We start from the raw sequence: 23,219 nt of genomic DNA on the forward strand, positions 1-23,219 counted from the left end.
TGTTTTGACAAATATGGAGGCATCCTTTGATTTAACAATTCCTTTTATTCTTAGTGACAATTTGGCTTCCAATTCCTTAAGCCATATTTGTTTGTCCTTTAATTGGGTTGGGCTGACAAAACCTCCTGGGAGTAATTCAAAAACTTGATCAGTGTACTCTTTCTTGTACAAGTTGATCTTTCTATCTACATTATCTACTCTTTCTGCCAACTTTACTAAATCCTTTTCTCATATCATTTGTAGATTTAATAATAGGGTCAGCCCCTACCTCATCATAGGATACACAAATCAGTTCTATATCCTGCTCTCTAGGTCTGCATTTATCAAAAATAGGCATTAATACAACCTTGTCCCCATTTAACTCATTCCACATTTCCAAAATCTTACTCATGTTGTTATACATTAGTGAAGACCCTATAGTGTCAGCAAAACTTAAAATTGTAGCCTTTACTCTCTCTTCATATTTCTTTGCATATATAGCCTGAGCCTGTTTTAAATTCTCCAATTCATGAGGAGTGATCTCAATCATCCGAGAACTAGAAGGTGTTGGAGATGGTGGGAACTCAATAATGGGGTTGGTAGGTGGAGGTCTTGCAGGAGAAGAGGAGATCATCAATGTTGAGGACTCACCTTGATGGTATTGTCCTACCAACTGGCTTTGTAGCCTGGTGATGATGCTATATTTACCCCTTACCTCTTCCTTGGCACTGTTGTAAGCTTTCAAAATTGTCTCCAACTTAACTTGGAGATCTACCTTTGTCTTAGCCTCTCTTTCTACTACTGCAACACTAAACTTTGCAGTCTCTAGCATAGTGCTAGCAGCTTCCACTACCCCAGTGCTCTGCACTATTTTCACTATTATTCCTCCAAGGTAACTTGACCCTGGGGTGTCCTTTTTCCTCTTATTTTCATCTCTTTTAAGAGACCACATGACTAGTGCAGCATTATCTTTGCTGAAAGTGACTCCCTTTATAGGTTTGGTCTCTTTTCTTACTACCTCTAAAACCAAGGCATTTGCTATGTCCCATTCGGGGAGAATGAGTACCCCAGCCTATGCTACCATGTCTCTTTCCTATTCAGGAGTGATGGTCTTAAACTCATCAACCATTTCTTGCTTTATCTCTTCCTCTACCACAGTTGGATCTTTGTGGGGCTGCTCACCTTTCCTCTTTTTACACCTAGCATTAAATTTATCAATGTTCTTCTTCCAAACAAATTGCATGAAAGCTCCTGATGTGACAAAGTTATTGTCAGCCAAGAAATCCTCATTGGCTTGCTTGATCTCAGGATCCCACTCCTGACCTTTGAACTCATTAGTAGTAATGTTCATGTTAGCATTAAGGGGCTCTTCTCGCATTCCCTCTTCCACTTCGTCATATGTGTATGCTATCTCTCCAAGATTGCCTAACTGTAACAGTTGCTCAGCTGCTGCCTGTTCATCTCCTATATGAATAGGGGATTGAGAGGGGGAGTATAAAGGTTCATCAGATTGTACTTCCTTTCCCACTCTTTGTTTCTTTGGGCTATCTTGAATGTCAATGACATCCTGTATCTTCCTCTTCCCTTTTGAGGTAGAGGGCTCCCCTATTGTAGGCATCAATACACTATAGTTGGACTGCTTATGCAACATGTAATCACCAGGAGGGATTACTCTGGTAGATGCAGACCTATTTAGAACCAGTCTTGCTTTCTTAGGGTTGTTCTTAATTACAACCTCCCTCTTTTCTTTCAATGTTTGCATCACATCCTCAAAACAAATAATTAAGAACTTTATCTTCTCTTCAAAGGGGTGAAAGCTAGACAAAGGGTCATAGCTAGTGTCAAATTGGTGCACAAAGTCTAAAGCCTTTTTGTAGGCCACCCACTTTTCTTTCCTTACCTCTACTTCATCTAAATCAAACTCATTCCTAATGAGGTCTTCAGGAAACTGGAACTGGTGGGGTCTACCTCTGCATATTGCCCTTTTTCTGAACATGCCGTTGAAGAAATCTTCAGGGTCAGCACACCAGGATACTGTAGTTGACAAATGATATGGTTGGAGGCAATCTTCAAAACACTTCCAACCTCCTTTAATTATCACAAATTGATGTGCTATGGTAACTGTAGGGAAAATGGTCCCTTTACCTCTGCCTGTTAACTCTGCCTCTTGCACACTACCAATTTGTCTGAGGATCTCTGCATATTCCCACTTTAAGAGGGACCCTATAGGGCAACAAAAATGGAGTACCTTTGAAACCATATACTCTGAAAACTATGGAGATAAGGTATAAGTAAATATCACCCTAATTGTGGACAATTTTAACATTCTCAGCAAACTCTTTTGGCCTAATGAATTCCAAAAGAACCTTAGGGACTCTTGGATTCTCTGAATAGATAAGAGTCCTAATCTTAGATACAAAACATTTATCAAACTTTAAGAAGCTTTCATCTTCTCTATCCCATGACAGCACTATACTCCATAACTGCACTGGCATCTTCTCTCCATCTTTCTCTTTCACAATATCCATTCCACTTGCAAAATAGTCACCACCCTTGAACAAAAATAAATGCATAAGGAGGGAGTACCATCCAAAAGGCCTATCCACTTTCCCATTCTTTATTCCTATCAATCCTTCATCGATGGCATCAGTGATATAGGAAGCATAGTCAAAAGTCACTACCAAAGAAGGGTTCAAAATTTGAGCAATCATTAACATATAACGAGTTGGCATATTTGCTTCAACATCTTCTCCTAAAATTTGGTATAGTGACCAGTACAATCCTTTGGCCGTAAGGGTAAATAGATTTAAAGAAAAAGACTCCTTAGCGTTAGGTTCTACAACTGTTAACCCGCCTATCTTCACAAAGAATTCTTTTAGAGGCCCATTTCTAAGGCGATTCCTCTGCACACTGTAAACCTGAGCTAGTGATTTAAAATTAATAGGCTCTAGAAAATTGGTAAACTCACTAAGCCCAAAAGTATTTTTGAACTCCTCATTATTTATTTCAATGAGGGTTTTCCCACTTATATCCTTAACACTTTTGGTGATTGGGTCATAGTTGTGTGCAACCTAAGTTAGGAGATCCACATCCATGAATACTCCAGGGACCACCAATTTGCCTACATCCAGCTCCCAGATACTATTCATTGGGGCTGGGGAGTTTCTCATACCAAATCCAACTTTAAATAATCCCAACCCAGACAACCCAATTTGAGGGTCTCTTAGCCAGTTGCCTTTGTCATACAATCCCTCTCCTATTTTTAGGTGAGGAGCTCTTGGCACTAGTTCTTTTACCTTTGCTGCCACATTAGTTGACATTGTCAACTATTCTAGGAAATCACCATAGATAGCCGTCTCCTGGTAATTAACCTTTCTTGAGAATTCTCTTTTAGGTGCCATCTTAAAAACTATGCAAGCAATTTATTTACTAGCCCCAACTGTTCTGTAATAAATCAAAACCTCAACTAAAACACACTATCAAGTAATGGCCAAACAAGAGTACAAGAGAACCTATTTTTTGCTTGAAGAAATTGGCTCTGTAACTGAAGAAATTTTCTCTGCAAGTGAAGTAATTTGCTTTGCAAGTGCTTCTCTGCAACAAATTTTCAAAATGATGCCTTCATTCAATTGATCTAAGATCATATACGGTAGTCGGGCTCTTAACTGTGACATTGATACCACATGCTTCAGCCGTCATTTCAGAATTGAATTCATAGAGGAATTAAAAAATTTCACTCCAATGGGTCACAAAATGCCTGTATATTTTCTTTTCGCTCTTTCATCATTTCACAGAGCATAACATCCTAGCAATTTTGCCAAACGAAATCACGCCAGCTGTCCAATCAAATGAGACTTGATCGGTCTTTACACTGCTTTAACCTCTTTTCCTTTGCATCAAGCCCTACCTCCTTTTCGGCATTTCGCAAGCTTTAATCCTCGGGTACTTTCCTTTTGTGAATCTACTACAAGCGTTAGATGGAATTCTAACCGCCCGGCCTTTAACTCCTACCGGGATCATCAACTTTTTCACTAACCGCGCCTCATCTTTACAACTAATGGTTTTTCGCTATTTCACAGAGGTTAATCCGCTTGCATCTTCGGGCCATGAAACAACGAGATGCGTTGGATCAATCTTGAGATGACCATCTTTTAAGTGAGACCTTTATCCAGACATTGCTTACCCCACTTATTCACCAGTTAACAAATGCCACATGGCATTCGGCCATTAGCCATGGAAAACTCTTCGGGTTTAGTTCAGAGTCAACCACGTGTCTTACTTCTTGCATAACCGCCGGCTACACCTTGGTGAGCCCTTAATCACCTTTTAAATTACGTGTCTATCGACACATCACCATTAAGATTTACAAGAAGTAACAGCTGTCACTCCACGTCATGCCGAGAATATCCTCTTTTTCTCTTTCACCATTTCGTAGACCTTAATCCTCGTTTGATTTGCAGCCACGAAACGGCAAGAACCCTTGGATCAAAACAGAGTTGATCCTCTTTTACCCTTATGCTTTACCTGTTCTTCGAGCCCACTAGCTTTGTCGCCATTTCGTAGGCTTTAAAACACAAGCATCTTACCTTTGCGAACACACGCAGACTGTTAGATTATATCAAACTTGTGTGATGCTTAACAACCTACTTGAATCCAGCAGACGTGGGTCGTCTGACTCAACTTTATCCACCTGGTGTCTAGTCACTCCCGAACTGACATGTCAACCTTTTATTCACTGAGAGAAAACATCGGGATCCACTGTATCCTTGCCACCTGTATCTGCCAGGTCACTTCTTATCCCGCAGCATGACTCATCTTCTTGGACCCACCCGTTAGTCCTTAAATCCAATCCGGTGACCACTTTGATTTTTGGCCACGTGTCATTATCTTATTTGCCATCTCAACCAGCTGGACTGCTTGCTTTGAACGCCATGTCATTTCACTGTTTTGCGAAAGCTATCTTTCGAGCATCTTTCTCCTGTGAAACTGCGCTAGCCATTAGATCTTTGAGAACCTGTACATCTGTTATGCTTGTTATAAACCTCTTTTGCTTGAGGCAAAAACCTTTCGCTGTTTCATAGAGCATAACACGTGAGCATCTATCAGCCATGAAACAACGTGAGCCATTGATTTCTTTTGAACTTGATCGCCTTTTAGCCATGGAAAAGTCTTCACCGCCGAGTCCCGCCAAACCCTTTCACCATTTTGCGAAAGGTAACTTACTTGCTCATTTCGGCTGCGAATCAACGCTAGCCGTTAGATCCTGAGTGAGATGGAGTCTCGTTAAACTAGATCCAATGCACACAACCAAACATGCTTTTTCCTTTCGCTATTTCGCATAGCTTAACGCACCTGCAACTTTGCCTAATGAAATAGTGAAAGTCATAGATTCATCTGGAAGTTGTGCGACACTTACTGGACCCGACAACATTAGAAGGAAAAAGGCATAAGGCATAGATTTTTCACAATTATTTAATGACCGCCTAGGCAAATAACAAGGGGGGGACACTTCACACGACCCCAAGACCCATTACTTAAGTGAATAAAGTAACGCAAGAATAGAAACCAGAGGGTTTTAATCAAACATTTGAGTGATTTAAAACTAAAACCCTTAAAGACCTAAAATAGATTTGAAGTAGTTAATAGCATACCTGACTCAAAATTTCAAAAAACCTAGCCAATCATGGGAAAAGAAAACCCATTTCTTGAACACTGATAACATTGGCTCTGACTGGGGATGGTTGATCGCAAGGTCAACACAAGAAACTTAGGAAACTCTGGAGAAACAGACCAAACCACAGACCCAAATGAAAACAACAAGAAGCAAAAAAAACAAAATATATAAAAACAAAGGACCTACTGTGCATGGACTTCAAGAGAAATAATGTTTTAGGAATTGTCCATGCACTGGAAATTCCTATACTTCATCATTCATATTTTTCATAAAATAAGAATCCTTTCCATTTAAATCATAGACCACAAAAGGGCCCATCCATAACGATTCAAATTTCTTATGTTTTCCCTTGTCCTGTCCTCTTGCATTCCACTGAAGAACAATATCATCTATTTGAAACTTCCTTAATGATGTCCTTTTATCAAAAAGGTATTTGGACTGCAATTGGATCTTCAGATTTCTCTTATGAGCTAGAGCTCTGATCTCTTCCACTTCCACTATCTGAATCATTCGGTTTTCCATAGGTTTAGATAGCTCGATGTCTTCAGCTTGCAGGAATTTTTAAACTGGAAGAAGATTGTTTACTGGCAGTCTAGCTTGTGTACCATAAACTAGTTCAAAAGGTGACATTCCAATGGCCTTCTTGACTGTTACTCTGTCAGCCCACAAGGCTAATTTCAACTTTTGGTCCCAAAATCTCTTGTTCTCTTCCAGTATTTTCTTGATGATGCTCAGGAGGCTTTTATTACTAGATTCAACTTGTTCATTTCCCTGAGGGTGATAAGGTGAAGAGTAGGACATGATTATTCCATGACAGGTACAAAATCCAACAAACTCTTCTGACCTAAAACTCATGGCATTATCCATTACTAATTTTGCAAGTATTCCAAATCTAGTTATAACATTGTCCATCAGGAAGTCAATGACAACTTTACTCATAGCTCTTCTTGTGGGAATGGCTTCAATCCATTTAGTAAAATAATCAATGGCTACTATGATCCAACTATGACCTCTTCCTGATCTCTCAACAATCTCTCCAATAAAATCAATGCCCCATTGGACAAAAGGGGCTTCCACTGTGACTGGATTTAGGGGTAAAGCTCCTTCATACTTCAATTTGGATGAAATTTTTTGACATGGGTCACATTTCTGGACATGTTCATGAGCATCCTTGAATAAGGTAGGCCAATAGTACCCAGCCCGGATTATCTTACTAGTAGTTGTCTTAGCAGAGTAATGGCATCCACATACTCTGTCATGTATTTCAATCAACACCCTTTTAACCTAGAATTCATCTAAACACATTAGCAGTTCTCCGTCTCTTTTTCTCCAAAATAGATCACCTTGAATGAGAACATATTTTTGTGACTTGAGTTTCTGAGTCCTCTGATTATGTGTCATTCCTTCTGAAATGTAGCATCTCTTAAAAATTGGACTATCTCTGAATACCAAGGTTGCCTTTCAATACTAGTGACTGAAGTACTTTTGATTTCAACATTATGTATCTCAACATTCAGAAGATTAGATTTAGTCATGAGCTTGGCCAGACCTAAACCTCTCACCAATTTGGTGATCTTTATTTCCAAGTCAAACTCTTGGATTCTATTAATCCATCTACACCTTTTTCCTGTAACCTCAGATTGGGATAAAATATCCTTGCACTAGTACATTTGGGCCTAATTTCCGATGGCTAATTGTTGGATTTGCAATGACCAAACGTCGGTCTTTTGACAAACTTTACCATCGAAAACTCATCTTCAGAAATTCCGACGATGCCATTTCCATTGGATTTTCAACGGATGTAATGATTGCTCCTCGATGACCATCTAACATGGCAGTGATGTCGGATATATAGAATCCTTGTCGGATGTTCCATTAGTTGTTGTCAGAATTCTGACGGTGAGAGATGATGTGGGTCAAACGACTTTGCCGTCGGTGAATGAAAGCATTGAACGAGTTCTATTTTTAAAAATTGCATTAAACATTTTAATTTATTTGATTCAGTGTTATTTGCAAAAAATGATTATCAATGATGTTTCCTTTCTCCAAGAATTGTCTAGGATCTTTCTGTCAGATAATATGTAACATCGAATGACTAAATATTTTCATTACAAATGCTTATTTTATTTAATTATTATTTGAGCGTGAATTAAAATTTATATTTGTACGGAGGCAGAACATAAAAGTTGAAGAGTCATGTGCGAGCAAATTTCCTAAAAGAAAGCAAGCAGGCATTATCTTGAATGACATGGAAACAAGCTCATCAGCTACCTAGAAGAGAGAAAAAGGAGAATGGCAGAGGAAAGTGTTTAAGGGTGATAAATAGATAGAGAGTATGCAATACAAACAAACAATGTCTGGAGTGTCTGATGTGACGTCTCTAATTTATGTCTGGAGGGACTAACTAGTTTTGGAGTTCCTGCGAAACCTATTGGGCCACGCTTGGAGGAAATCAATGTGTTCATGCAAGGAGCACCTTTTTTCTATTATGAGAATGATACTTTTGCACCGAGGGATATTTGGAAGTCAATATCCAAAAATTTCTATAGAGTGGAACCAGAGTTGGCAGACTCGAAGTAATTTTCAGCTTTCAGAAGACCAAGAGGTTATGTACATGATCTCCCAATAGAAGGGAAATTTCAAGCATTACCTCTCCCCCCATGACTATTCAGGAAGCACTTCCTTAGACAAAGGACTATTGGCTTCCATGGGATCAAAGAAAAAAATTGAAGCATAGACTCTAGATGATGTGGTGGTGTCCTTCGTGAAGAACTCTGCACTATAATTGAAAATTCACGAGGGAAACTACAAGATAGTGAAGGGAAATATAATCTTGAAAAGTAGGAAGAATGGATCTTGGTTTGGGTGGGGCCAAGTCAGGTGGCTCCTCTAGAGGTTGACTAGAGAGAAATCATATTAGGATTTGAAAAAGATCACACTCGTGGAACTTCGTGTGTGAGTGATCGATTGCAGTCTTTGGGAATGCATTCCAAATAGATATAGTTGCATGCCATCAGGATAAAAGTCTTTAATCAAGACATTACCCATTTGGAATGCAACTATATCTATTTGGAATGCATTACCCAAACACCACAATCGATCACTCGCACACAAAGTTCCACGAGTGTGATCTTTTTCAAATCCTAATATGATTTCTATCTCGTCAACCTCTAGAGGAGCCACCTGACTTGGCCCCACCCAAACCAAGATCCATTCTTCCCACTTTTCAAGATTCTATTTCTCTTCACTATCTTGTAGTTTCCCTCATGAATTTTCAATTATAGTGCAGAGTTCTTCACAAAGGACACCACCACATCGTCTAGAGTCTATGCTTCAATTTTTTTCTTTGATTCCATGGAGGCCAATAGTCCTTTGTCTGAGGAAGTGCTTCCTAAATAGTCATGGGGGGGAGAGGTAATGCTTGAAATTGCCCTTCTATTGGGAGATTGTGTACATAACCTCTTGGTCATCTGAAAGCTGAAAATTACTTCGAGTCTACCAACTCTGGTTCCACACTATAGAAATTTTTGGATATTGACTTCCAAATATCCCTCAATGCAAAAGTATCATTCTCATAATAGAAAAATGGTGCTTCTTGCATGAACACATTGATTTCCTCCAAGCGTGGCCCAATAGGTTTCGCAAGAACTCCAAAACCAGTTAGTCCCTCCGGACATAAATTAGAGATGACACATTAGACACTCCAGACATTGTTTGTTTGTATTGCATACTATCTATCTATTTATCACCCTTAAACACTTTCCTCTACCATTCTCCAATTGCTCTCTTCTAGGCAGTTGATGAGCTTGTTTCCATGTCATTCAAGATAATACCTGCTTGCTTTCTTTTAGGAAATTTGCTTGCACATGACTCTTCAACTTGTATGTTCTGCTTCCGTACATATATAAATTTTAATTCACGCTCAGATAATAATTAAATAAAATAAGCATTTTTAATGAAAAGATTTAGTCATTCGATGTTACATATTATCTGATGGAAAGATCCTAGACAATTCTTGGAGAAAGGAAATATCATTGATAATCATTTTTTGCAAATAACACTGAATCAAATAAATTAAAAATGTTTAATGCAATTTTTAAAAGTAGAACTCGTTCAATGCTTTCATTCACTGACGACAAAGCTGTCTGACCCACACTATTATGCATAATAGAACAAATCAATTTAATAGGCTATTATAAAGAATATATACAAAAATATGAAAGAACATTAATTTACCATTACAAACCCATAAACCATTAAATAGTGAAAATAGATATAAATTTGTAAATGCCTCCCTATAAACACCACAACCATAACCAAAACAAAAAAAATTCTTACCCGCAAAAACTTAGCTGGTGAGTTGCAAGTCTACAACATCTCTCAGATGATCAAACCGTTTCTTAATTTTGTTCTTTTGGTTAGTCAATGGATTTAGTTGCATGTTCAAGTTTTCTATTTGAAGCCTTCTGTTTCCCTATATTTCAAACATAATAAAATTCTTGTGAGTAGGAAATTGATTCAGGAGTTACGTGTGAAGAATTTGGCAAAGTAAATGATGATAATCAAACTCAAATTTTATCTGTCTTGATTAAAGAATTTTATCCTGATGGCATTAAATTAAAGTTCTTTCTCTATTTTTTGGTGATCTCTGGAGCAGAGGTTGCTTTGCATCGACCTGGGATACATTTAACTTGTGTTGTATCTGCGTAAATATGTATCCTAGGATGATGCAATGCAACCTCTGCTCCACCAATACCAGATAGAAGAGAAAGTACTTTAATTTAAAGCCATCACGATAAAATGCTTTCAAGACATATATTAGGTATAAAAGGAAGCCTACCCTATCATTTGAAGGGGTTTACCTACAATTCAAGTGATCTCTTAATTATAAAATCAATTCAATTCCAAGTGAACATGCAATCAAGCATTCATCAAGAATTGAAGGAGAAATCAAGTTAATAAAGATATTTAATAAAGATATCATCTTTTAAATTAAGAAATGGGCAGGAGATTAAGAATACAAACCTTCCATATTGCACACTTCAAGGTATATTAAAATTAGTTTAAAGTGTATTCATTTAGGGACCTTTCATAAAATATTCTCAACTTACATATCATAAAAGGATCTTAAAATATTCATTGTTTATAATGATCAGAATTTGGTTGTTCCATACACCTTCCTTTACTATTTTAAAAATATCATCGACCAAAATATTGAGCAACAGTAGTATGGAGTGCATTCATCTATTTTATGTCTAAATATTTCATCATACCACTTTCTTTTCAAAGGTGACTGATCGATTGCGGTGTTTGGGTAATGCATTCCAAATAGATCCAGTTGGGACTCAATGAAGCCATTAAAGACTTTTGAAGGTCTTAGGAGTGAAAAGCCAATCAATTATGACGTCTTAAGGGGGCAGCCTTAAACAACACACACTAAGATTTGACTGCTTAGGTGTGTTGTGGGCCCATTCCTTCCCTTGATGTCCCTTCCTATCTATTTCCGTTAAAAAGACAATCACCGTTAGCATTTGAATTCAAACAGTGTTCTCGCATTTGACTGCATAGAACAAAGAAAATGGCATAAGAAACTCTCATCTACCTCGCACCTGTCGTAGAATACCTCCCCAAGGAGATATTCTCATGTCTTTTCCTACTTTATGCTGTCGATGAAATACATAAGTGTCCTCACAATGCAGTCAATGCAACAAATAGATTTCCATTTTGATCAGTTTTATTTGCCAATGTACTCTCTACCTGTGCCAAAATGGGAGCTTTGGAACAGAGTATGGGCTTCCATCAAAGTAGAAGGTAAGGGCAATTAATATTAGATGCTTACAGTTGGCAATGCTATGTTTGACATGTTTGGAAAATGTGGAAGTATAGACATGAAAGCGCATGAATTGTTTAGTGAGATGCATCAAAGAAACTTGATCTAATGGAATGCTATGATTGCAGGATATGCACAAGATGTGTTTGAAATGGATTTAGAAACTTCCAACCAAATGTGATTAGTGAGAATAGATGTTGTAGTGCAACTTCCCAGGTACACATAAATTCAAAATATGTAAGCTTAGATAAGGCACATGAACTGTTTGACATAATGCCTCAAAGATCACCCAATATCCAATGACGGTTGGGAGAAAGAAAACATCAATTTTTTGATAATCTTAAATATTTCTTTATTCATCACTATAAATCTATTATGAATTTAGTCTCAATATTGCAGAAATTTATTCTATTATGAATGCAATATTTAGGGATGTAATCTTTATATATATTTTTTAATTAGGAAAAGGTCCTAATAGAATCCCCAACTAATTAATATAGAGAAAGATACCACTAAAGAAAGAAATTCAATCCTCACCACTATGGTCTTGAAGGCTTTTAAGACACTTGGATTCCTATTTTGGCCCGCTTTTCCTTGACCCTATGTTAAGATAGTAAACTAGTTTGAGAGAATCTATTGGGTGGGAAATTGTGTATGGTTGCAATTATTTTCATGCATGGAAAGTGATTTAAAGTTTGGACCAATAGAGGATAAGTATTTCTTGAACCTTCAAGGACATGTGTAGAGCACTATGTTTTGGATTGAATTTAGGTAAGCGAAGAGGTAATGGAAGAATAAAAGAGGTACACAAAGGAAGAAGAGTGAAATAGGTGGTTTGGGATGGAGGTTACAAGTATATATGATAATTCGTATGGATAATTTGTTGTCTATAAAGAGGCAAATAAGCTATCACAACTTCAACATGAATGAATGCCTCATCTACAGAAGCAAAAGGTACCTCTAATGGTTTCAAAACTTGTCAAAATAGTTATGATATACCAAATAATCAAGTGGAATATCCTTTAGGTAACTAATATTATCTTCAAACTATTTATTTTGATTTTCATCATATCCTTTCCATGTGCATTTCCCTTGGTTTTAGTCCCATTTTTTCTTTATTTTATTCAAAACAAAATTTATAGATGCCTCTACTTGTCTCACCACTCATTAATTGTTTGGGATTTTCATTCCATTCACCAATGTTGGCATCTATTCTAAGATTTTGTGTCATGGCCAAGCTAAATGATTTGCCTCTAGTTTCTCTCCAATCTAGTCACCTAGTAGCATGTGAAATCTATCTCTTCCTAATTATTATTCTCTCCATCTTGTTAATGGCCATTTCATTAATGAATCCTTCCTCATAATTTTGGATAAGTGAGACAATGTTAGCTCAAGGAATATTTTCAATCCTCTTTCAAGATTCTTTCCCAAGTAATAATCTTGCATATTGGAAAATAAATTATGCTTCTATTTTTCCAAGCTACTCTTCCTTATAATGTTTAGATTTATTCTAAAGTGCTCATTGTGACTCATGTTTACTACTCTTCCTATTAGTCTCATTCCAATATCTCCTACAAAAATATGGAATGATTACATTTATATTTTATTTGTGTCTCCTAAATATCCACAAAATTTGGAACAATAATACAATTTTTTAATAATATTTAATTGTAAAAGAAAGGATTAAAATGGAACTAAACACTCTAAATAAATTAATCAGGGTTAAAGGGATAAACTAGGATCAATTCATGAAGGCAAGATTTGTTATCTCAAAATTAATAGATTCATGCAAGAAAAGAAATATTAAATCTAGAGATAAAATTCTTGAAAAATTTAGCTAGCTAAAAGCGAAAGAATGCTGTCAAGCTCTCATTTTCGCATAGACTGACAAAGGTTGTAGTGGAGAAATCACTATTGAACTTACCCCTGTCTCATATAACCCTATGTTGGCTAGGCCCCACAATAATTAGAAGATCCTAATTACTACTATCCTAAACCTTGCATTGACCATCACAATTTCAAAGTGAATTGAGTTAATTAGTCCATTAGCGAGATTGGGAAAGAGTTTGGTATTTAGTTAGGTGTTGGTGGAAGGTTTAAGGAGGTACACTATCATCATAATTAATGTTAGAGAGTGTTGTGTGAAGAATAATGGCCACAAAAGGAGTGATTGTCCTAAGTGCTTGAGACTGTAAAAAAAAGTGAGTGTTGCAGCAGTGAATCTTCCTTTGACCTTTGTGTGTTTGGGAGCGTAAAGACCCATGGTGGTATATGTTGAGTGGTTGGGAGGGTAAAGACCCACATATCAACTATCTACTTTGACATCCTAGCATGGTGTCCACCTACTCTAAAACCTTGTGGGCACTCTCTGTCTAATACTAACATATACATAACATGTGCCTCTCATATAACCCTATGTTGGCTAGGCCCCACCATAATTAGAAGATCCTAATTACTAAAAACACTAGATTCTCGCCTAAAAGGTTGTTGAGTCATAGAAGGCCTAGCTTGATAGCCCTATAGTCTCTCATACCTAAAATATCCTTGTGTCTATTATGGTCAAATGTGACTATGGCCCCTAGTATGCCCTAGTAGACCTATGTCCCTAATATTGATACTATTGGGTTTTTCTTTGTAAATCATATAGTAAGTCTAAATTATCCTTTGAAGGATGGGGAGGCCTATGGACACTTTAGTCCCTTAATCAAGGTTACAAACTTCTCTCATGCCTCTTGTGTCCTCCCGCGTACCTCCTATTCCATAAGAGACTTTGCCATAGCAACCCTAAAGTCATTTGGATTGGCCATATGTAGGAAAACTAAAATTTTGGGCTTTCCACCCCTAATGAAATAATTGACAAGTAACTTGTCTTGAATGTAATCTACAAACTACAAGAACTCCAAAAACTAACTCTCATGTTGAGACACTATGAAACCTTATTATGTAAATTGTGAAACTCATCTATGCATCTCTGTCAAAAATATTTTGAAATAGAACACACTTTGAAGCACTCCAAAATGGTATCTGGAGAGGGTTTCCAATGTGAGTTGGTGCATTTTATCCTCCCAGTACCACAAGGTGGAAGCAAGTCCTCTCAAAAATTGTATTGAAAATTATGCCTTTAGGTTGCTCACATATAGATGCAACCCAAAGCATAAGTCCAAGCTAATTAGTAAACAAGACTTATCCTCAACCCCATTTGTGGATCTTAAAAATGTAGAGGATTGGAGATGAAGAAACTCTTGAATATGATCCTTTGGCTCATGATATGTGCTTTCTATAGTATATACCTCTTGTATTTATGCATGATGAGGCTAGGTAATGTGTATTGATCAATATTCTATCTCCTCTATATGTATTTCCCAAATTCAAGGCGAACTCCTAATAAGATCCCAAGATGCAAGTATATGCTCCTCTACTACAAGTGGATCCTCATGGCTTGTAAGATTTGAGGTCCATACTCAGGCTACTCATCTTGGTGAAAACTCTCAAAGTGATATGACCCTTCCTTCCATTTCCTACACCCTATTTTCTAACCCACACCTCATAACCTTTACCTCACTTCCTATCATTATTACCTTCCATCTACCTTTCATATCCACTATCTTAACCTCCTCCACTTTCCTACATCATATCCTACCCCTTAACCTCATACACACTTACTTTTACTTCACCTACCTAACCCCATTCCATCCTTCACATCCTTTTATCTCCCCCCATTCACTTTCCTACCTTCCAAACCCCTAACATATCCTAACTTACTCTTTTACCATTAAATCCTTCATCACTTACCTCCCTATCTTATCCTAACCCACACCTCATAACCTTATACCTCTCAGCTTCCATTTTATAACACCTTCCTAACGGTACACTTATGCTCCCCTCCAAAACACTGAGAAAAAATAGCACTCGATCACTACACATTGCTCTCATGGTTCTACAGTAGGGATTTTCTCTCACTACCATATATACCGACATCCATAATTAGGATATATTTTACATAATGGCACTCGATCACGCAGATTTAGGTCATCCATCCCCTTAATTAGGATATATTTTAAATATGAAAAGTAGTGTTAATATGTTTCAGGCTAACTATATTGTTCATTATTTAAAATGCAGTGTTTAAATAATACATGATTGTAGGATTGTTCAACGGTTTAGGTCTTGTAAGAAATTCTTCTTTTAAATCGATCATATCATATTACAGAAACCTCTCACCATCTCTGCTATTGCCAATTAATCTGATAAATATATAATAAAATTTGCATCTAAATATTTGAATATGTATAACAATGAATTTGTTGATTGTACCCTACCTTTTTCCTGCAGCAATTAAACCATTCCTATATCCTGCAGTGATTAAACCCACAGGGAACTATGTCCACCTCCCTCCTTTGTGTTCATTGAGGGATGGCCCCTACCTGCATGTTCCCTAATGTGATCCCCATTGTGATCCCCTAATATGCGCCGAGACAACGCGGACTAAGATACCTTGAGAGGGCCTTTAGGTAGGCACTCGTTCGCTTGACTGGGAAGGGACGCTTACGCGAATAGTTGTGGTTGAAGCTAGTGAAGATGGATAGAGATTTGATAGTGTGGTATATATGTTTACAAAATGTGGAAGCATCCGCAAAGTAGGTGAGCTATTTGACAGAATGCCTCAAAGAGATGTCATTTCGTGGAACACAATGATGGGAATGGTGAATACTTAATGCTAATGGAAAAGAACCATAAAATTCATTTATCTACTTGATAGTGGAGCACAAGTCTTAGGATAAAAACCTATCAAGAGCCTAGAATTGAGGGTTAATCATTTTGCCAAATCACTTGGAGTTGTGATCCAAGCTTTCTCTATTTTGAACTATTTTGATATTAGGGCCTTGCTCTTAGCCTCGTCAAAATACTTGATCCCAAATAGACTCATTCACCTCTAAACCAAAAACCCAATAACACTTCCAACATCATTAAATATTTAATAAACTTTTCAAAAGATCTTTTTGTTATTTATGGGAATTTTTTAACAATTACATAATTCTCATATAGACTGGAATAGAAGAATAAACATATGTAAAAGATTTGTCCACAACAACATCTACTACTGAAAGTTTGGACCATTACATGCACCTGCAAATTCATATTTTAACATAAACATGATATAGGACAATAATAATTTGAAATAAATGTCCACCACACATCCGATCTCTTTCAAGATAAGCATTAAAATATGAAGTACACAACCTATCTTCCCTACAATGAGGAAAATACAAATTATCTAACACCAGAAGACACAATAATCAACTTCACTCCAATGGCTTCCTAAAAACCAAAGCAGGATCTATCTAGCCATAGTTGGAAATTTTTCATACCATTTAAAATAATGTCTCCCATTACCAGCGATTGATTGATCAATGTCGGCTAGTGTCCGCCTCCACTTCCACCAAATCATACTCCATCGCCACTTCTAGCCTGACATGGCAGTGATATCGGATATACATCATAGAGGAAGCTCTTATTGCAGGTGAACTTCTTCCTCCGTCTGTAGCTTTTTTTGTAGGTGAACTTCTTCCTCCGTCCGTAGCTCTTATTGTTGTTGATGGAGGCTCGGGCATCACTGTTTACACAGCCCATTTTGGGCTCCCTTGTAGTCATCCTCACTGGTTATGTGCCAGCCCTTGGCACTTTGTTCCCATGCGCACTTCGTGCCCCCGTTCCCCGCTGCGGTCATGTTTGTCACACCAATGATCTTCCGCCCCATAATTAAACCCACATGTTCGGTACAGAGGTGGGACGAATGAGAGGCGGGATTTTGTAAAGAGGCGGGATTTATGAAATGACTTGGTCTTTTCTTTTTTTTTAAGTAATGCACGTGATCGTCAGAATTTTGATGAATGCGGGCACTTTTTCTAAAAAAACCCAAATTTCATTGCCAATTCCTTCTTCGTCGAAACCAAATGTTGCTTTATCATTGGAATTCCGATGAAATCGAGCATTTTTTCAAAAAAAAAATCAAGTTTGATCACTATATACCTTCTCCGTCGGAATTTTAGGCTAAATGTATTAGTGTTGACTGCAGCATGTGGGACATAAGCAATGATTCTTGCATTCACAAGGTATGGCCTGAAAGCTTTGACAACTTTAACTAAAGCATAAGCCTATTTCTCCATGGTTTTATACTTTAATTCTGCTGCTTGCAAAGACTTGCTATAGAAAGCTATGGGATGTTCATATCCCTCATTATCTTTTTGTAACAACATTGCAGCTACTATATGATATGAAGTAAAAGAGAACAGAGAAAAGGGCTTACTGTAATCAGGAGATTTCAGCACTGGTGCTTCCTGAATGGCCTTTTTAATTTCAGCAAAAGTCTTTGAGGCTTCTTGATCCTAGCAAAACTCGGTATCCTTCTTAAGCAGCTTGACAATGGGTTTCACTATCTCTGCAAAGTTTGCAATGAATCTTCTGACTAAGTTGACCTTACCCAAAAAGGATTGAATACCTTTAACATTCTTCAGTTCAGGCACTTTGTTTATTGCTTCAATTCTTTCAGGGTCTATTCTTACCCCTTCCTTGGAAACAATATGCCCCAATAATTTTCCTTCGCTGACCCCAAAATGACACTTCTTGGGATTTAATGACACACCAAATTCCAAAGCTTTATTGAACACCTTTTCCAAATGTCCACAGTGATCATCAGCCTTTTTAGAGAAGCAAGTTAAATCATCTTGATAAACCACCATGATGATATTGATGAATTCTTTGAAGGCTACATCCATAGCTCTCTGAAATGTAGCTCCAACATTTTTTAATCCAAATGGCATTCTTACATATACATATGTTCCCCATGGAGTAGTGAAAGTAGTTTTGAACTGTTCAGATTCTCTCACTAACACTTGATTGTATCTTGAAAAACCATACATCATGGACAAAAGATCACAACCTGTTACTCTCTACAACATAGCTTCCATATTGGGGGAAGAGTAGTTGTCTTTTAAAGAAGCAACATTCAAATTTCTAAAATCCACACACAATCTAATGTTTCCATTTTTCTTTCTCACTGGGACCAAATTGGAGACCCGTGAGGAATTTCTTATAGGTTTGATAATCCCCCCTTCTCTTAACTTAGTCAATTCTTGCTGCATCTTAGTTTCCAACAGGGGATTAATAGGTCTCTGCTTCTATCTAAAAGGCTTAACATCTGGAAGTAAAGGAACTTCATGCTGAAAAAGGTCTTGTCTATATGCCTTTAGGTCTTCATAAGACCAAGCAAAAACATGTTTATATCTTTTCAATAAATTAATAAGATTAGTTCTGACTTGAGGGGGTAATTTCTTCCCAATGTATACTAACTTAGGGGATGATTCAGTCCCCGGGTTTACCTCCTCCAACTCTTCTAACTTAGTGGTAGACTAGTGATGTAAGTGACTGCCATTGTAACTGAACATGATCTCTAGCTCTACCAACCCTTTAGGTATCTCATTTGTTTCCAACTGGACCAAGTCATTTCTAAACACTATTTCCTTATTGTCAACCACCTCCACCAATGCATTGCAATCAATCTTCTATCCATCATAATCATCAACACATTGAATGAACCTAAGAATATCTTCATCATCAGCAAAAACTTGCCAATTATACACATTATCAGGGATGGCAGGCCTAGATTTTATTTCCATAGTGGAGATGCCTGTTAGTGTTGCATCATTATTTTTCAATGCAACATTAGCTAGAAAGTCTGCCATAATATTCTTTGATCTCTCTAACCAATTAATAGAAAATGCACTAAAATTCTCAATGACATCCCAAACTGCATGTTTATACCTCTTTAATCTATCATTTTTGGATGCATATTTGGATCTTACCTGAGAGACAACCAATTCTGAGTCCCCTAAAACTTTCAACAGCTGGATTCCATGCCTTTTTGTAACTTCAAGCCCCAATAAGAGGGCTTCATACTCTGCAATATTATTTGTTCACTAGAAAGCTAGTAAGAAAGAATACTTAAAAGTTATACCTGATGGAGATACAAAAAGAACTCCTGCTCCAGATCCTTCTTTGGAGCAAGCTCCATCAAAATACATTTGCCATAAACCATGCTGTTGTGATTCTAGTTCAACTACAATGGGGTCAGTATTCTTCAACTGAGGTAAAATTGGTTGTAGTATGAAATTATCAAGATCCACATCAATCATACAATTTAGCATACTAGGATCTACATTTTCAATTACCCTAGGAGCACGTGGTTCTCTGTACAACTTGACACGATTCCCATTGATTGAGATGGTAGCATAAGATAAATTTAGTTGGACATTTCCTCCTACTGCTGCTGCCCACTACTTGGACAACAACATACCATAATGGGGTTTAGTGTCAGTAACAATAACATCCATTTTGTAAGTTGCTTCAGGGAATGCTGCTATTTTTACTTCAACATCTCTCATTGTACCTATCATAGGTACTTCCCTATTATCCATAGCATAGCATTTTCCATATACAATGGTTATTGACAGTCCTAATTCTTTCATAACACCATAGGGCATCACATTAGCAGCAGCTCCTGAATCTATGATAGATTGTCTCCTCTATCTATTAGGATATGTATCATAGCTTTTGCATCCATCTAATCTAAGCCATTGACAAAGATTCACCAAAAAATTTAAATGCAACACAATCTTGGACACACTTAGTGTTACTCACTATCCTTGATTATCCAAAAAGGTTATCCGCATCATATGTCACCATGGCTTGGTGATCGATGTACATATCCATTATTGAAAGAAGTGGCTAAGGATGGGGGCAAAAATCCTGACTTCGTTGGGAGAAACTCACCTTTTGGGCTAGGAAAACAAACAATCAAATGCATAAACGTAGATCTACTAAACTCAAATGAAGATTATGACCATCAATGGTAAACATCAACACAAGAACTGAATGCACAAACTGATTTCTGCAATAAAACTAAATAAGGATACATTTACAAGATGTTTTATCTGAAAAATTACATGGGGTAGCATGCATGTTTACCTATGGTAGTTTTTTAATTTTTGTGATCATATCTCCTAAGTGACTCAAGGATGTCTTAAGACTAGAGATAGAAGGAAGGAGTTTGATATTTTCTTGGTTTGCTATTTGTGAGTGAAACCATATTACTATGCAAATTTGCCTTAAGACGTGATCAAGAAACATATCATTGAGGACATTTCAAATTTGTATAGGACAAAGGTTAACTCTTGTCTATTTTACGCAAGCAACACTCAGGTCATCTTGGTTCAAATATACCTTGACACTTGTGTCATCTTGCAATATCAAAATCCATGTAAGTTATACACATGTCATCATGGTTCAAATATACCATGCTGCTTGTACTAAATTTCAACATTTAAAAAGCTCAATGATGATAAAAAGGAAGCACTACAAATTTGATCAAAAGGATGACTATCTTAGAGGGTACATTTCATATCATTTAAAGTGCATTTAGTTTCAGTTTTCATATAATGGCATTATAATATCGTATCATTCAATTTGGATTTAGTGGCATTTGCACATAATTTTGCATTTAGTATCATATCTTTTAATTTTATAGCATTTAGTATCATTTCATTTAGTGTCATTTACATTTAACTACTTATCATTAATCATTTAATATCATTTCATTAGTATCAATGATCATATCATATCATTTAGTTACATATCATTACCATTAGTACCTTTAGCATAATATCAAAGCATTTATCATATCATTTATCAACATCCAAAGCATTCAAAAGCATGTTAAAGAGAATCATCATATCAACATCACATCTGCATTTCACCATCCATATCATCTACACATGCATACATCAAGAGAGCATAAATAAGACATTCCTTTATCTCATGTAAATATCCACATCATAGAACATATCCATATGCATTGCATAAATCATCATTTTCATATATCTGCACATCATCAAAATCATCATATAGGCATATATCACCTTCAAAACATATAGCATCCATCAATCATGATCATCATTTGCACACATCTACACATCATAAAAATCATCATATAGGTATATATCACCTTCAAAACATATAGATCACATCATCATAGAATCATATCATCACACACATCACATAGATATCATCGACATCATAAAAAAACAAAATCATGCATATAAACATCTAGATCATCAAAGTAAATGCATCCATAAGACATATAAACATATCATCATGCAAAAAGTAACCCATGTGGATCCAAAGGAAGGTTGCTGAGTCATGTCAAAATGAATCAACAGAAAGAATAAATGTCCAAATTCCTTTGATATCATCTCACGAATAAAATGTACATAACAAGGAGATCCAAATCATCACTATACATCAATGTGTACATATCGTGTCATATCAAAATCCTCAAAATAAATATATCAGTGCATACATCTCATCAAGGACTACATCAAAATGATCAGAATACATCAAAGTGAGGGCAATCTAGGAGTGGATGCCACCCAAATCTACTGGCCTGGTACCCAAACCACCACCTGTACCTACAAGACCTACATCTATATCGTCACCACCAGGATATCTCCTAGGTCTTAGGACTCCTCGGCTACCCTCCTATCTCTGATATCCCCCATGCTGAGAAATCAATACAAAAGATGGTGCTCGCCTCTCTGGAGGCACAACCTGATGGTAGAGACTCCGATAGTGCTCTGCTCGCTCTGACTGCCGGATGAGATCTCTCTATTAGATACTTGATTAGTCCCAAAGACACTAAGAGGGGGGGGTGAATCTGTTTCTAATCGGTAGATGAAAGATTTAAACTTATTTGCAACTTTACAACCCAAATTAATATACCGGTAAGCAAATAATAATGCAGTAAAGAGAAACAAAAGAATAAGCATCAATGCACTCCATAACACAGATATTTTTGGCGAGGAAACCCGGTAGGGGAAAAACCTTGGTAGGATTTGTGACCCATAATATTTACTCACTGGCCAATATGAATAAATATTACTCAGTACAATAGGGGCCTGCACATGCAAGAAGGCCAACTACCGAGAGCTCACTGCTCAACAACAAAATGGAGTCCCATGGACTACAATTCGATGGTTAAATCCAATAACAATGTACTGCTTCAAAATAGCATTTGCAATGTTGGATTTAGTACCGGTTTAAGCTCTATTTGATGTTAGGTCTTGGAGACAACTGAGAGGGGGGGGGGGGTGACTCAGATGTCCAATAAATTCAAACCAAATTAACTTAACCAAAACTTAATGCTTAATGCCAGTAAACAAAACTTTATGCCGGTAGACAGTTTTATTAGTTAATTGCAGTACCGATAAAGATTAATGCATGAAATAGAAAGACAATAACATCCACAACACATAACACAAATATTTATACATGGAAACCCTGTAAGGGGAAAAACCACGGTGGGAAGCCTTACCCACAATCAAATGATACTACTGCAGATAGTATGTGTGTACAATATGGAGTTTGCACATGCAGAAAAGCCACTTGCCTAGAGCTCACTGCTCAATCACAAAAATGAGAGTCACACTGACTACAATTGGATGGTTAAATCCAATGATAATGTACTTCTCAAAATAACATCTTCATATGCTTGATTCAGTACCAATTACGCTCTGATATGCCTTCTTCAAACCTTCCTTCAACATTCAAATGATGTCTGCGTGTATAGCTCTGCTTATTTTCACATATACCTTATTACAATCCTTTTTCCAATCGCATATCAAT

Source organism: Cryptomeria japonica, chromosome 1 (assembly GCF_030272615.1).
Source record: "Cryptomeria japonica chromosome 1, Sugi_1.0, whole genome shotgun sequence".
NCBI lineage: Eukaryota > Viridiplantae > Streptophyta > Pinopsida > Cupressales > Cupressaceae > Cryptomeria > Cryptomeria japonica.